General features: G+C 45.9%; 1 pseudogene; it reads right to left on the reverse strand.

Annotated features, from left to right (window-relative positions):
* LOC147737453 (uncharacterized) overlaps nt 1-14,394 on the reverse strand; it is a 110,627-nt pseudogene extending 96,233 nt beyond the window's left edge.
* Between the last annotated feature and the right edge of the window lie 638 nt (nt 14,395-15,032).

The raw sequence follows: 15,032 nt of genomic DNA on the forward strand, positions 1-15,032 counted from the left end.
AGTCAAGCTGGATGGAATTGTTTTTGGAAATTATTAAGTCCAGGATTGCGCCTTTTTTTGTGAGTGGGGCTGTTGCAAATTTGGGCGAGGTCAAGCGTGTCGATGAAGTTTTTGAGGCTGTTGACCGTTGGATCATTATTGTCATTCCAGTGGAGATTGAAATCACCTAGAAATATTTGAGTGTTTTGACGTCCGATGGTTGTTGTGATCATTTCCATAAAGTGTTCAATGAAAGTCAGGTTATCACGCGGCGGATGATATATGGTGTGAAGAGAGCAAACTGGCGTACCATTACTGGTGATGTCGATGCACATATATTCACAAGAGGAGAAGGTGGGGGAAATGGCTCTAATTACTGATAGGTTGTTCCTATGTATGCAAGCTATTCCTCCCCCGACTTTTACACTTCTGTCAAGTCTGATGATGTCGTAGTTAGGTGGAACCAAAATGTCCAGAGTGGGTGAGGAAGATTCAGTAAGCCATGTCTCTGTTAGCACAATCAAATAAAGCTCGTGAGAGATGATGAGGTTGGCGATATCTACTGCGTGTCTAGCGGCCGATCTACAATTCAGGAGGGTGCATTTGAGAAGGGGTGTCGTGAGAGAAGGGGTGGGAACGGGTGTGAGTGTGATTCTTCTAAGGTTAATATCGCTGATTCCTCTATTGTTGTGAGTGGCGGGTCTATGTGGATTGGAGGTGATAGCCCTAATCGTGTGTGTCGTGTCAGTGGGTGAGATGGGAGGGGGGTTGTAGTTGAGTAAGAGGGAGCAAATCTCTTTCTCTGAGAATGGGTTAGTGCATCGGAAAGGGCGGGAAGGGAGGTTGGGGGATGGCATGGAGTTCCATGAGAGGCGGTGGTGCTTGGGAATATGTGAGATGTGCATAGAGGGGTAGCTTGATCTAGCACTGGACGTCGATCTGACGTGCGTTGGTTGTCTAGCAATCATCTTTTTGATAGTGTGGAGTTCTTCTTTGATTTGTAGGAGTTCAGACAAAATTTTATTGTAACTGATACTTTCCATTGGGTGTGAGGTAGGTCCAAGAGGAGTGATGGGTGATGTTGCATGGATGGGTGAAGGGGTACTTAATGTAGGTAATATAAGTGAAATGGATGGTTGTTGTTGGTAAATAGCAGAAGTGGATGTAGCTGAGAGCTGGCAGTGGATAGAAGGGGGGGGGGTGTTTGGGGTCGGTGTGAAAGAGAGCTGATGTGTGTGCCAGTGTTCGGTCTGTGTGTTGCAACTGGGATGTGATTGAGTGTGTTGGAGGTTGAGGCGTAGGGGGTTGGTTGGGAGGTAGGGGTTGATCTGAGGGTTGGTGGATAACGATGTGTTGGGGTGTGTCCTGGGGCGGGTGGGGATGAGGTGGGCGGAGGGTGGATGAAATGGATGTGTGTGCCAGTATTCGATCTGTGTGTTGGGGTCGGGGTGTGTATGAGGGTATTGGTGGGTGGGGTGTAAGGGGTTGAGTGGGAGGTGAGGGATGAGCTGTGGGTTGGTATGTCGAGGGGGATGGGGTGTCTGGGGTGGGAGGGTATTCTGGGAGGTAGGGGAGGGTGGGTTCGATGAAAGAGGGGGGTGGGGATGAAGTGGTCAGGGGGTGGATGATGGGGCTGTGTGGGAGGTGACATATGTGTTGGCCGAAGGGGTGGATTGGGAAGGGGGCGAGTGAGGGGTTGAGGCAGGGGGATTGCATACATGATCTTTAATGATGGGGAAGATCCTCTCAAGTAAATTAAGATTGTGATTCATGGATTGCATGAGGAGGGTGCCATTATTATAGATAGAAATAGTTGCTGTAGCTTGGAAGAACTGTGAAGGTGCGATAGAGATAGCTAACCCATGTGGGGATTTTCTAGTGGAGGAGATCGAAAGTAATGTCAGGAATGCTTTGCGCCATTGGGCTCTGCGTTTGGTGTGGAAAATGATGTCTGTTGTAATGTGTCCCATGTGCTGGGAAAAGTAGGGGTCAGCGAAGAGGTTTTCAGGGTGCAGTTTTTGGAAGTTATGTTTGAAGCGTTTAGAGGCTTTTTGTGAGAGGTGTGGAGGGTAAATGATATTGAAAGTATGTATGCCTAGGGGTTCCATGTTATGTGTAGGGCAAAAGATAGGAGTGAGGGTGCCTAGGGTCGTCGTGGGATAGGTGGTGAGAGTCCGGGACTTAGGTTGTGTGAGTCCAGGACTTCAATGAGGTGGAGGTGATCAAATCCACTCAAATAGGTTAAATTGAAATTACATAATAAAGCCATATAAGCATAAAAAGTCTATGTCGCCCATATTTGCCTTGCGTTCAAACATTCAGTAGATAGTTCTTAGAATGCGTCTTTGAGTACTAAAAAAATTTTAAAAAATTAAAAAAAGTTGTTCCAAGATGGCCCCGCCTTGGTAAGAGCCTCCTAGACCACTGTGTAGTCCTATGTTTTTTTCCATTGATTGTGGGTCTCCTGGTGTAGTCTCATTACAATTTCCATGAAGCCTTTGAGATGCTTTTAGTCTGATAAGCTTTTAGTCCTTTATCTATTGTGATGCTTTTGGATTCAGGTCCACTTGGCTTGTTATGAGTGACCAATGAAAGGGGAGGGTCATTCTCTCTTGTTGTTGTGGAGGGCAGCCATTTTAGCCATCAATGCCCCAGAGACGATGTCAGCCATGCTACTATACACAGCAGAGGAAGCCATGGTATACTTTACAAGATGCGGCACAAAGACTGAAGGAGGAGGTAATGAAAACTCCGATTTTTCTGAGTACTTCTGACAGGTTGTTGGATGGTTTGTTGACATCTTCTGTGCCGAATCGCATTATCCGTTCTTCCCCTGTTGCATATAAACAAGTTATGATGACATTGTTGATCAATCAAACTGGTAACGCGTTGTCCTTAGTGCTTGAATCTGTACGTCAGCTTGGTGAATTGGGCGAATGGCTTAAACCTGAAAGACAATCCAGACCTGAGGGTCGTACTGCTGGAAATGATCAGTTTTCTAGACGTGATATGTTTCTTGCCTTGTTGGCTGACGGTGTGAAGAGAGAAGACATTGATGGTGAACCTAATAATCACTTGTGGGATATGTTTCGCAAGCGTGGTTTGGACAGGAAGGAGGGTGCTCGACGTGTACGAAAGAATGATTGTGATCGTGAATATTCTGATGACAGTGGGGATGACAGACGTCGTGATGATTCAGATCGGCGTGATAGACGACGGAATGATCGAGATGTGTCCCCTCAGCGTGAGAGAGAGAGGGGGAGAGAGGGAGAGAGAGAGAGAGGGGAGAGATGAGCGTGTTGAGAGCAGATACAGAGATGAAAGGGATCAGTCCCCCGAAATGAGGAGAAGAGATGAACGACACAGGTTTTCTGAACGAAATTCACAATACCATGCAGATGACAAAAACCCGTTTCGTGATGGGAATGGATATGAACAGGAAATTACATTGTCCAGAAAATTTGAGAGTATTTACCCTGATTTGTCTTGGTTGTCAGAACGCAATAAAAATGACTAGGAAATAGGTCAAGCTCCAGTACGCAATTGGGCTCACAAAGATAATAGACCATATGTAGATATTGACATTTTTTGGAGACAATAATATAATATACAGAGGGCCCGAGAATTGGTAGATACAGGAGCGGAGGCCACTTTAATTCATGAAAAATCAAAGAAATTCAAAGGAAATTTTTTTACAGTTACTGGTTTAGGTGGAAAAGAAACCCCCGCAGTACAAACAAATGTTGAGATGAAAATAGGTAGAATTCCCCGAAAAGAATATTCTGTTTTAGTTGTGCCCCTTTTGGAATACATAATTGGAATTGATATCTTAAAAGGTATGACTTTACATTTAGATGATGGATGTTATCAATTTGGAAGTAGAGGTTATATATCATCTAGACCCGTACGAGTTGGACTTTTGAGAATGCCTCCTATAAAAATTCCCTAGGCTACAAAAGTCATTTCCCAAAAACAGTATTGTATTCCAGGAGGTCATGAAGAAATTAGTGCTACTGTTCAGGATCTGTGTGGCTCACTGGTTAGAGCAGGCAGACCCGGAAGTAGAGGTCAGACCCGGGACCAGGGTTCAATTCCCGACGCGGCAGGGTCTTGAGCTCAAATGTCCATGGACTCGATAATTCCCGCTTCGATGCCTGACCTAATCATTGGTTCACACTCTGCAACTCTGGGCATTAAGCTTGCTTAATCTCCACAACGGCCCCCCGTGGCGGGATGCCTGGCTTTCACCTTGGGGATGCCCTGGAGGGGCTATCTCACAGGGAAAAGCCAGGACGGGTTCCCAAGGCAAGCGCGGAGATACCCCTTCGGGGGTCGATTCTGGCGCTATATAAGAATATAATAATAATAATAATAATAATAATAATCTGGCGAATGCAGGAGTTATAACTCTGGTTACCTCTGCTTGGAATAATCCCGTTTGGCCTGTGCGTAAAAGTGATAATTCTTGGCGTATGACTGTTGATTACCGCGAACTGAATAAACATACACCCCCTTTGAATGTTGTAGTACCAGACATGATTACCTTAATTGAGAGAATTCAGAAACATCCAGGAATGTGGTATGCGTTTATTGACATTGCTAATGCTTTCTTTTCAATTCCAATTGCCCCTGAGTGTCAGGAACAGTTCAGTTTTACATGGAATGGACGTCAAATGACGTTTTGAAGTCTTCCCCAAGGCTATGTACACAGTCCTACGATCTGTCACCGGCTGGTGGCGGAACATTTATCTGAAATACCCATAAACCCACAGATACAGATTTGTCATTATATTGACGAAATTTTGATTCAAGGTGAGACGCAGGATCAAGTTCAGACTCAGTTAGATCAGGTTATCAATCATTTGCGAGAAAAAGGTTGGGAAATCAATCCCGACAAGTTGCAAGGTCCATCACAGAGTGTAACATTTTTAGGCATCAATTAGCATAAAGGAAACAGAGAAGTAATTCCACAGGTAAAACAGAAAATTCTTGATTTTGCAGTCCCCCGGAACAGAAAAGAAGCCCAGAGATTCATTGGTTCATTTGGTTTTTGGCATCAATATATTCCACATTTAAGTCAGATATTAGCCCCTTTGTACAGAGTCACTCGTAAAAAGAATGCTTTTGTATGGAGTAAACCGCAGCAAGATGCGTTTGATTTGGCGAAAGAAGCGATCCAGTATGCTTTGGATCTGTGGCCTGTACGTGATGGTGATGTGGATCTGAATGTGTCTGTGCAAGGTCCTTATGCGAATTGGAGTCTGTGGTAAAAACAAGGTAGAAATAAAGTACCGTTAGGTTTCTGGACTAAAAAGTTACCCGATGCTGGTGAGCGTTATACACCTTTTGAAAAACAGCTACTTGCATGTTATTGGGCTCTGGTGGATACCGAGCAATTGACTTTGGGACATGATGTGATGTTGAGACCTGAAATTCCTATTATGCAATGGGTTTTGAGTTCGCCGGACACTCATCGAATTGGACATGCTCAAGAGGCAAGTGTGATTAAGTGGAAATGGTACATACAAGACAGGGCACGTGTGGGACCGAAAGGTGTTGCGACGTTACATGAGCAAGTGGCGCTGGCGCCATCGAATGAGACTGGGAGTGAATGCTCCGTACCTATAGTACAGGAATCCCTTGTTAAGTGGGGTAAACCATTTGATGATCTGTCCGCAGAGGACAGAAACCATGTGTGGTTTACGGATAGTTCAGCAAAGTACATAGGAGAGAAGAGGCATTGGAAGGCAGTGTCCTATAATCCTATCACACAAAAATTGCTAAGTACAACTGGCGAAGGAAAAAGTTGTCAATTTGCTGAATTGTATGCTGTTTATCAAGTTTTGAAACAGGAACTACCTGGTATGTGTCACATTTTTACTGACTCCTGGTCCACTGCTAATGGACTGGCGGTCTGGTTACCAACATGGCATGCTCGTAATTGGGAATTGCATTCTAAAGAACTTTGGGGTAAAGAATTATGGCAAGAAATTTGGGAATTGCTTCTGCAAAGTACTGTTACAATCTTTCACGTGGATGCCCATACACCAATAGACTCCCTTGACAAATTCTTTCACAACATTGCAGATGAGGAATCTAAAATTGCTGAGGCAGTGGTGGACATGCAGGATTCTGATTTGGCGGGATTGGCGAAATGGGCCCATCAGAAAGCAGGACATTTTGGAGAAAGAGCCACTAGCAGGTGGGCTCCTGACCGAGGAATTTATATTCCTCTAAATTTTATCAAAGATACTATAATGCATTGTCCTATCTGTCAACATTCTAGACATCGAAAAGTACCCCAAATTGTCAGAGGACAATTACACCGAGGTAAATTACCCGCTGAAATTTGGCAGATTGATTATATTGGTCCACTCTCTATGAGTAAAAATTGTCAATATATATGCACCATTGTCGACACGTACAGTGGTGTTTTAGTGGCCTTTCCTTGTAAACGAGCTACCCAAGTAAACACCATCAAAACATTGGAATTGATTGTGATGTATTATGGTGTCCCATTTCAAATTCAATCTGACAATGCATCACACTTCAAGGGAAGATTGGTGCAGGAATTTTGTGTGGAGAACAACATTGAATGGGTGTTTCATATACCGTACTATCCACAGGCAGCAGGCCTTGTGGAGAGAATGAATGGTTTGCTAAAAGATCAATTGCGCAAATTAACTGATGACAAATATAAAAATTGGAGAGATTATTTGTTTCAGGCACTGTTAATTTTGAATAATCTTCCCTTTTTAAATGCTGATTCCCCATTAATGCGTTTATTTCCTCCAGCTGTTGATGCTAAACCAAACACAGTAAAAAATACTGTAATGTATTGGGAAATTTCCCCTGGAGCCCTGGCTCCATGCAGAGCAACCCCAGGTTCCGCAGGCTTAGACCTGCATGCCATGAATGACATTACTGTAAAAGGAAGAGATCGAGTTATCATTGAAACTGGCATTGGTGTCAGTATACCAACTGGAAATTTTGGACTAATTGCCCCAAGATCGGGCCTGGCCTTAAAAGGCATTCAAGTGCTTGGAGGTGTAATTGACAGTGATTATCAGGGAGAGATTAAGGTACTCCTGCTGAATAGCAGTGAGGTTGATTTACCGATTCATAAAACTGACCGAGTTGCTCAATTGCTAATCATGCCTGTTTTCAGTGGTGAGATTCAAAAAGGCACTGCCCCAACCCTATTAACTGTTCGAGGACAAAAAGGTTTTGGCTCCACTGATAATCCAGGAGCGAGAGTGTGGGTGCAATCGCCTAAAAATCCCCCTGAGCAAGCTGAAATTATTGCAACAGGTCATGATAATACAGTACTTGTCATGAGACCAGGGAGAGATAGCTGGAAGGCTGTCCCAGCTGACAAATGTTACTTACGAGAATGAATAATGCCTGTATTTGATTTTATTTCAGATCATTCTCTGGACTGCTGTTGCAGGATGTGCCGGCGTTGGACGCCTTTTGGCCTGCTACGTTGGGAGAGGGCGGAACCCCCAGACTCTGGTTGATTGGAGAATCAGAGTGCAACGTTCCTTTGCTGCGTGGGATTCATCATCTAACTTTTGGACTACCCTGGAACGGAGGGTGACAAACATTTCTGTTTAACACCGATGCGTTCGGTAACAGACATATTAGCGACCTGTTTGATTGCCGTCCCAGCTTCCTTGGAGACCCTTGCCCATATTTTCAACATATCAAATGCCCGTCCTAATATTATTATAGGTGATTTTGTGACCCATGAATATTGTCCTTTATGTACAGTGCTGTTGGATCCAGTACCACCGATTCATTCTCAAATCACTACATATGATATCACGCAGGGTGATCTATGTTTTTCCTCACATGTGATCCGAGTGCCATAAATGAATGTGTTCGTTTGAAATTAAAAGGTGCCACTTCATTTACAGATCATGAAAAAACTTTACGTTCCCGGAGATCATCGAAGTCATGTATTTCAGTCAAAAATAATATGACCTGCAAAAGTCTTGTAGTTACCCCTAGCTACTATCGTACAATGCTATTACCTTCTGGATGGCTTTTCTCTTGTGGCAATACATCTTGGCCTTATATCCCTGCAAATATTACCGGAGGACCCTGTGCTATTACTCGATTAAGCTTATTAATGTTTTCTTCACATCCTAATGTGAATTCCCGTATTGTCCGTGATGCTGTAAATTTAAAGGACAATTGTGACTCTACACTACATTTATTTTCTGAATCTGAATATCTTAGTTTGGCTTTCTCGATTTTAGGTGTTCCTGCCTTGGCAGTATACAATGCTAAATCTATTGGAAAAATGGCCTGTTGGATGGTTAAATCCATCAATCACACTTCTATGATTCTGTCTGACATGCTATTGGATGCCCAGGGTGAGCGTAGGGCAATTCTTCAAAATAGAGCTGCTATAGATTACCTTTTACTTAAACATGGTCATGACTGTTCTGACTTTGAAGGTCTTTGATGTTTCAATCTATCAGACCATACAAGGTCGATTCAGGCTCACATTGACAAACTCCACGACTTGACTAAAGACGTTAGAAAACACATAGATCAGGGCTGGTTTGACTGGCTCTTTAATTGGTTACCAGATTTACATTCTTTACGTCAGATATTAGGGGGTATCCTGCTTGCTGTTTGCATTTTAGTTGCTATTTGCTGTTTTATTCAGTGTATTCCTTCTTTACTTAAAACTTGCAGATGCAGCACTAGAAATAGATCTGTCAGTTTTGTTTCATATTATTCTTCCACAGATGTTAGTTCCATTTAGCGAATGATTAGTAGCCTAAAGTCAAGGGTGAAATGGTCAGACTAGGTTTTTGTTCCCCTTTTTGAGTGAAGGTGACTTTAGCCTACTATCATTCTAATAGAGGGATTAGAGCCTTAGATCTGGCCTATTTACAAGGTGCTTGACATAATTCCCTATTCTTTTCTCTATTTTAGGGACTATAAGCTTATGTTAGGGGATAGATTCCTTAGTATTAGTATTATTCCGTCCTTTTGTAAGGTTACTAGTATATTCCTGATAGAGTTATTCATCTTTATGCTTATTTCGGGCCTTGTAGGCCTCAAACGAGAGAGACTCCATCTTTCTTTCTGCCTCGGCTGCTTGAGATGCTTTTAGGTCAAATGTAATGTTTTAGTTATAAGGTGTTGTTCGCTTGGAGAGAACCGGCTCGGGCTGGCCCTTATCGAAAGACTGTATTTTTCTTCATATCATCAGGCCGGCCGGCTGAGAACGTGTCCTTGGCACGGGGTGGTACAAGAATTTGGTGGGCGGCAGGTTACTGGCCGGAAATTTCCATGCATGAACAAGGTTCTATATTAGCAAAAGAATGGAGAGGAGGAGAGTTCATTCAGTCAGTTAGTAGACGGCAGCTAGTTGTTAGCATTATTGCAGTTAATCAACTTAAAGCAGACAGTCGCCATTTTGAAGTCCGAAAAGACCGAAGGCTGATACTCTCTCAGAAAGATTGAAGTTATTTTAGTTGGAGCAGCTGGTGAGCTTTGATACTGAGATCAGAGCATGCAGAGTGAATAAGTTAGCAGAGCGAACGAATACTAGAGCGTCAGTAACTGATTTATAAGATCGAAGTTGGAAGGTGAAGATAGTTCGTGATCGAGAGGAGAGAGGAGTAGTGCAGAACGACGAGAGTGAGACAGACGAAACAGAGAACAAGAGGGAGGTTCCAGTGACTTGGAGGGGAGCAGAGGAGACAGAGCATAGCGGTGCAGACGTGTATCCGTGACTGCAGGGGTGATCTTAAGATGAGCCAAGGCACAGACGAGAAGGGAACCCAGATGACAACTGAGTCCAGACTTCGTACTCATAAGGTGACGTCGACCCTTTCTTATTAGCGTGCACACACATTCTAATTCTTTCCTTTCAGGCTATATGTTATATTGATTATATTGTGATGTTATAATTTGCTATTGTGTAATAAAGGGACCCCAGTTCTTAGTGAACCATTGTGTAACTGTTATTTATATGATGAAGTTAAGCTTTCTTCTAGTCAGATGCTGTTATGTGGACGGATGCGTTTCCCGTCCGGCTAAGTGGTAACTGAGCAAGGGAGCAGGGAGCACTTAAATCAGAGAATAACCTTTGCATATCGCAATTTGGGCATTCTTGTGTGAAAGGATTGAACTGTCTTATTCCCAGTAGTATATAGTGAAACTTCCCAACAGAGAGAGAGAGTTAAAGGTATCAATAGGACAGTGATCGCCGTTGTGTAGCGGTGTTAGTTAGAGCACCGGAGGGACACGATGTGTATACCCACAGGATTGTGGCTTGTGTGAGCGAGTGAGAGCACCGGAAGGACACGGTATATATACCCACAGGATTGTGGCTTGTGTGAGCACTGATTGTGGTCAGTGTGTAATGGTAAGGAATCAGAACTGCCCCCTTTCACTATGAGTAGGAGGGTAGCATAGTCTGGGCCTAAGTTGCCGCGAGACTATAAGGTATGAATGTGGTGTAGAATATTGTTTCTAGTAATCCCTATGGATTTGGTGGTGTTTTGGATGATCTAAGCTTGTATATTGCTAATTCCCCATCCCCAGGTAGGTACCCAGGTATCATGGTAAGTAGGTCCTGAGGAGGGAGGTGGTTACGTTTCGGCTGGGTTAGTGGTGTTTTGGTGAGCTGATTTCATCTGGTCCGAAAAATCCGGTCGTTACAGGCGTTCATCCAGGATTCCGTGAGGAAGGCGACGTCAGGTGCTGTTGTGTCAAAGAGGTCCCAGAGTTCGATGGCGTGCTTGTGAACGGAGCGGGTGTTGAGGAGGATGCACTTGAGGTGGTTGTTGTTATGGTTTGGTTTGGCGGGTGGGGTGCGGGGTCGGAGGCAGGTGAATTTGCAGGCAGGAGTTCTGGCGCTGGGCGCAGCCCAGGCATGGGCGGGCGCAGACGGGCTTGTCTTTGGTGCGCATTGGCACGCCAGCGGCGCGTCCGTGCGGTCTCCTCCATAAATGGCGATGTGGGAGGGAGGAGCAGCTGGGAGGCGGGAGCGGGGTGGCGAATGGGTGTCGGGGAGCGGGTACAGAAGAGAAAAAGGGGCGGGTCTGCCGGGGAGCAGCGGCGGGAGCGGTGGGCACAGAGCGGGAGAAATACAGTCACCAGGAGTGCAGAAAACAGAGCTAAACTCAAGGCACAAAGCAAATACAGTAATGGGCACAGTAAAAACACAAAATACTCAGAGCAGACGGAGCACAGGAGCAGCGGTGAAGGTCCTGGTCACACACGGGGAGCCGTGTGGTGCGTGGAGCGACCGGCCCTGCGAGCAGGGTCAAGGATCACAGCTCACCACCATGCGGTCTCCTCCATAAATGGCCAAGTGGGAGGGAGGAGCAGCTGGGAGGGGGGAGCGGGGCGGCGAATGGGCATCGGGGAGCGGGTACAGAAGAGAAAAAGGGGCGGGCCGCCGGGGAGCAGTGGCGGGAGCGGGAAGCGGTGGGGCACAGAACAGTAGTAATACAGTCACAGGGAGTGCAGAAAACAGAAAAGAGCTAAACACAGGGACAGAAAAGAGCTAAACACAGGGATGTGATTGAAAATACCACTTTTAGGAAGAAGGTAATTTCTTGCCTAAACCTTCCAGTGTGCGCTGCTGTTATGTGTATTGGCTATCTGGTTTTGGAGGATCAGGGCAGGCTGATCCCGACCAGGATTGAATAGAGATATATGCAGTTGGAGTATGGGGAGGAGTGACCCTTTGATCTGAGCAGGGCTGTGCCTGGCAAGGTCAATGATGGCTCCACCTCCCACTGTGTGTCTGATAGCAGACCCCTCTTCCTAAAAGGCAGGATGTTATGTTATTTTATAGAAAGCTTGTATTGCGCACTAATACTCTAGAGTGTCGTGGCACGGAAGTGAACTGGGGCGGAACAGATGGAAACCAATTAAGGGAGCTGACTAAACAGATGTGTCTTTAGGTGTTTTTTAAAAAGTTAGAAGTCTTGAGTAAACTCGAAATCCAAGCCACTGCTGTTTTAAAAGAAAGAGACTCGCCTCCCAAGCGAGCTCTGCGGAAACGCGGCATTACCATTTGGCGTAAAGAGGCAGACCGCAGAGATCGATTGGGTACATACAGGGCAAAGCGCCTCCTTAGATACAAAGGACCAAGACCATGAAGGGCTCTGTGTGCGAGAGTGAGAGCTTTGAATTGTACTCGCTGGGCCACAGGCAGCCAGTGCAGATCCCGCAAATGATGTCGAACACTAGATCTCCTGGAGATGTTAAAAAGGAGTCTAGCTACGGCATTCTGTATAGTTTGCAGTTTTTTCAGCAATTATCCCGGGAATGCCAATGAACAAGGCATTGGCATAATCAAGACTGGAAAGAATCAAAGCACGGGCTACTGTCTCTTTGGCCTCTCTAGGGAGCAGGGGAAATAACTTTCTAAGTGCCTTGAGGGTGCCAAAGAAGACAACAGTCAGTTTTTTAGGTTGAGGACCGAAGGCCGCGCTTGCGCAGTCTCCGGGAGGAGATTTATTGATTTTGAGTCATTTTCAGTATGGAGGCTTGAACCCGCCTCTCTCTTCCATTGGCTGGCTTCCTAAGCGGAGCCCAGCCATTGGAGGAGACAGGCGTCACTCCAATAAAGCCCCGTCTCTTTCGGATTTGGGGGCGTGTTTTTTTGCGTTCTTTCGACTGTGACGTCACCCGTCACTCAGAACGCCAAAACACGCCCCTGAATCCGAAATTTGCAGACATTTGCGGCCGCCATTTCTATCTGCTCTCTTGCAGAGTGCTCCTCTTTCTGCAGGAATAGCTGGTGGCAAGAGCGCTTTATCAAGCGTGGATCGACTTGCACTGCTTCCCAGAGACACTCTTATCACCCGGGAGAGGATGGGCGACTAAACTGGTCCTTCCTCGGGTCAATCCTGACGTCATTAGGCACTAAGGGTGCGCGTGGAGGCAGCGGAGGTGCCGCTCGCACAAAGCCACTTCAGTGCTGCTCGCCACACCTCAATCCGCTCTCATATTGTGCTCTCTAAGCGTTTTACCCTCGTCTTTCAGCATCTGTGATGTGTGCGCCTGGAGATATCTCACGTCCCCTATCGCAGCCATCTCCAGCCCGGCGTATTTCGCAGGCAGTTTATCAGCCTGGCCAGAGCCCAGGGTGCTGATGTGTTGCGCAGATTGCCATCGCGGACCCTGTGAGAGGCGCACGGATCCACTGTCCGGCAGTATCACCTCGCAGGACAGCTGGGGGCGTTGCTATCGTGGCCTCCATTCGCGGCAGTCGATTTCAGAGTCTGGAGTATCCTTTCTGATGACAGGCGCAGGCCTCGCAGGCCTTCTGCTGTGCGCCCGCCCGCAGCCAAAGGCAGCCGCGCAGCGCCCTTTAGGCGCGGATGTGCGCATGTTCGGACCCCTTGCTGTGTGTTTAAGCCCATAAACCGGGTCCCTAGCATTGGCAGCATGTATGACTGAAGCGCATGAAACAGGGAATGTCTATGTCGCGATACTCTTGCAGGTGGGTGCCCTGTCATGGCTGCTGTATGATGAATGCATGTCGTGACTTTTCGGGAAGTAATACTTGAGTGCGTTAACCTTTGACTGGAATTCCATTCTCACGTCTTGGTTGTTGTTCGCCTCTCGGATTGTGGCATCGTCTGTGAACTGGGTGCAACAAGTACCTTACAGTTGGAGTGGGTTCGATGTTCTCTTCAGAAGTGTTCTGTGGAGAAGTGTAATTGCGTAATTCTAATAACTGAAATGGCAACGTTCGTATTACCCCGGAGTTATCATGCCCCTGGTTGTCTACGTTCGCGTCCCACCTCCCTTCCTATGTCGTCTTGTCATGTTTTATTTCACACTGTGCTCGGGAGTCTGCCATTGGTGCTTTGGGGGAGACTGAGTCTGGAGCACAAGTAGGCGACTAGCTGCCATTGGTGCAGCTGGTGCAGTAGCACCGGGCCCCAAAGGCTCCCCTGAAACGTGATAATGTATGTATATTATCATTGAAACAGCAGCCAGGGAATCCATTTCCCTCTTTGCACCAGGGCCGACACTGGCTATGCCACTGGGCCCGTGTGGGAATTATCTCAAAAGCCAACTTTCAATGCAATTCACTCTCCTGCAACAATCTGGTGAGAAAAGGACTCCTCAGTGGAGGCAGGAAGAGGGCAGCCTTGCTGAGGAGGGTGGACGTTCACTTGTGTTCGCCAATCTCCGTCCTTTCCACGTCCTCACTGCATTTTTCAGGTTTTCACCTCTGTATCTCTGATAAATTAAACACATACTGTGAGTGCCGATTGCCACGAGGTTAGCCACCATGCCCTTGCCAATTAGTTCGTATTTACTCTAGTCTGTGTCTATACCGTACGAGATGACGTCATCTAACTCTTTAAGGGCAGCGTTCCTGGAGCAGTCCAGTTCCATTGGGTGTACAGCCAGCATCGGCTAGATTTGTTTTCACCTGGATGTAGCTGCCAAACGTGTATCCTTGTGACGGTGTAGTGTTTGTTATACCTCCCCTCATCCTTTTGCTAATCAATGCTGTTGTTTACTCTAATTTCATGGGTATATTTCAGTTTTGTATCTTAAGTGACATCAAGGCACAGATGCCAGCTTGCAGGTCTTTCATGCAGCAGCCAAACTAGTCCTTCAGCAATCATGATTAATATCCGTGCAGTTCGCTAGTCCCCATAATACTCAGGGGAATCAAGATGCTAGTTAGTTGCTAGCTAGGGGTGGGAGAAATTCGCGTTACTTGATTTTGCATACTTGCACGAAATTACACGTAATTACATAAAATGCGAAAGTGGCATTTGGTGATGTATTTTAATACGAAATGCATTTGGACGTGAGGATACATTTCACTCTACCAAACCGTGCAAAAAACAGAACCCACCACAAACAACAGCAGCTTCTGTTCCGTTGTTCGCGTAGTTCCTGTGTGTTGACAGAATACAGAGCATAATTTTGCCGTGTGGCATAATGGTATAATTTCAGGCATTTAGTGAAACAAGAGTAACTCAAAATTATGCTAATGGAGGTTTTGTCTGGCTGATTGGGTCACTGTGCCACAGGTCAGC

This window comes from Lissotriton vulgaris, chromosome 1_1, assembly GCF_964263255.1.
Source record: "Lissotriton vulgaris chromosome 1_1, aLisVul1.2, whole genome shotgun sequence".
Taxonomy (NCBI): domain Eukaryota; kingdom Metazoa; phylum Chordata; class Amphibia; order Caudata; family Salamandridae; genus Lissotriton; species Lissotriton vulgaris.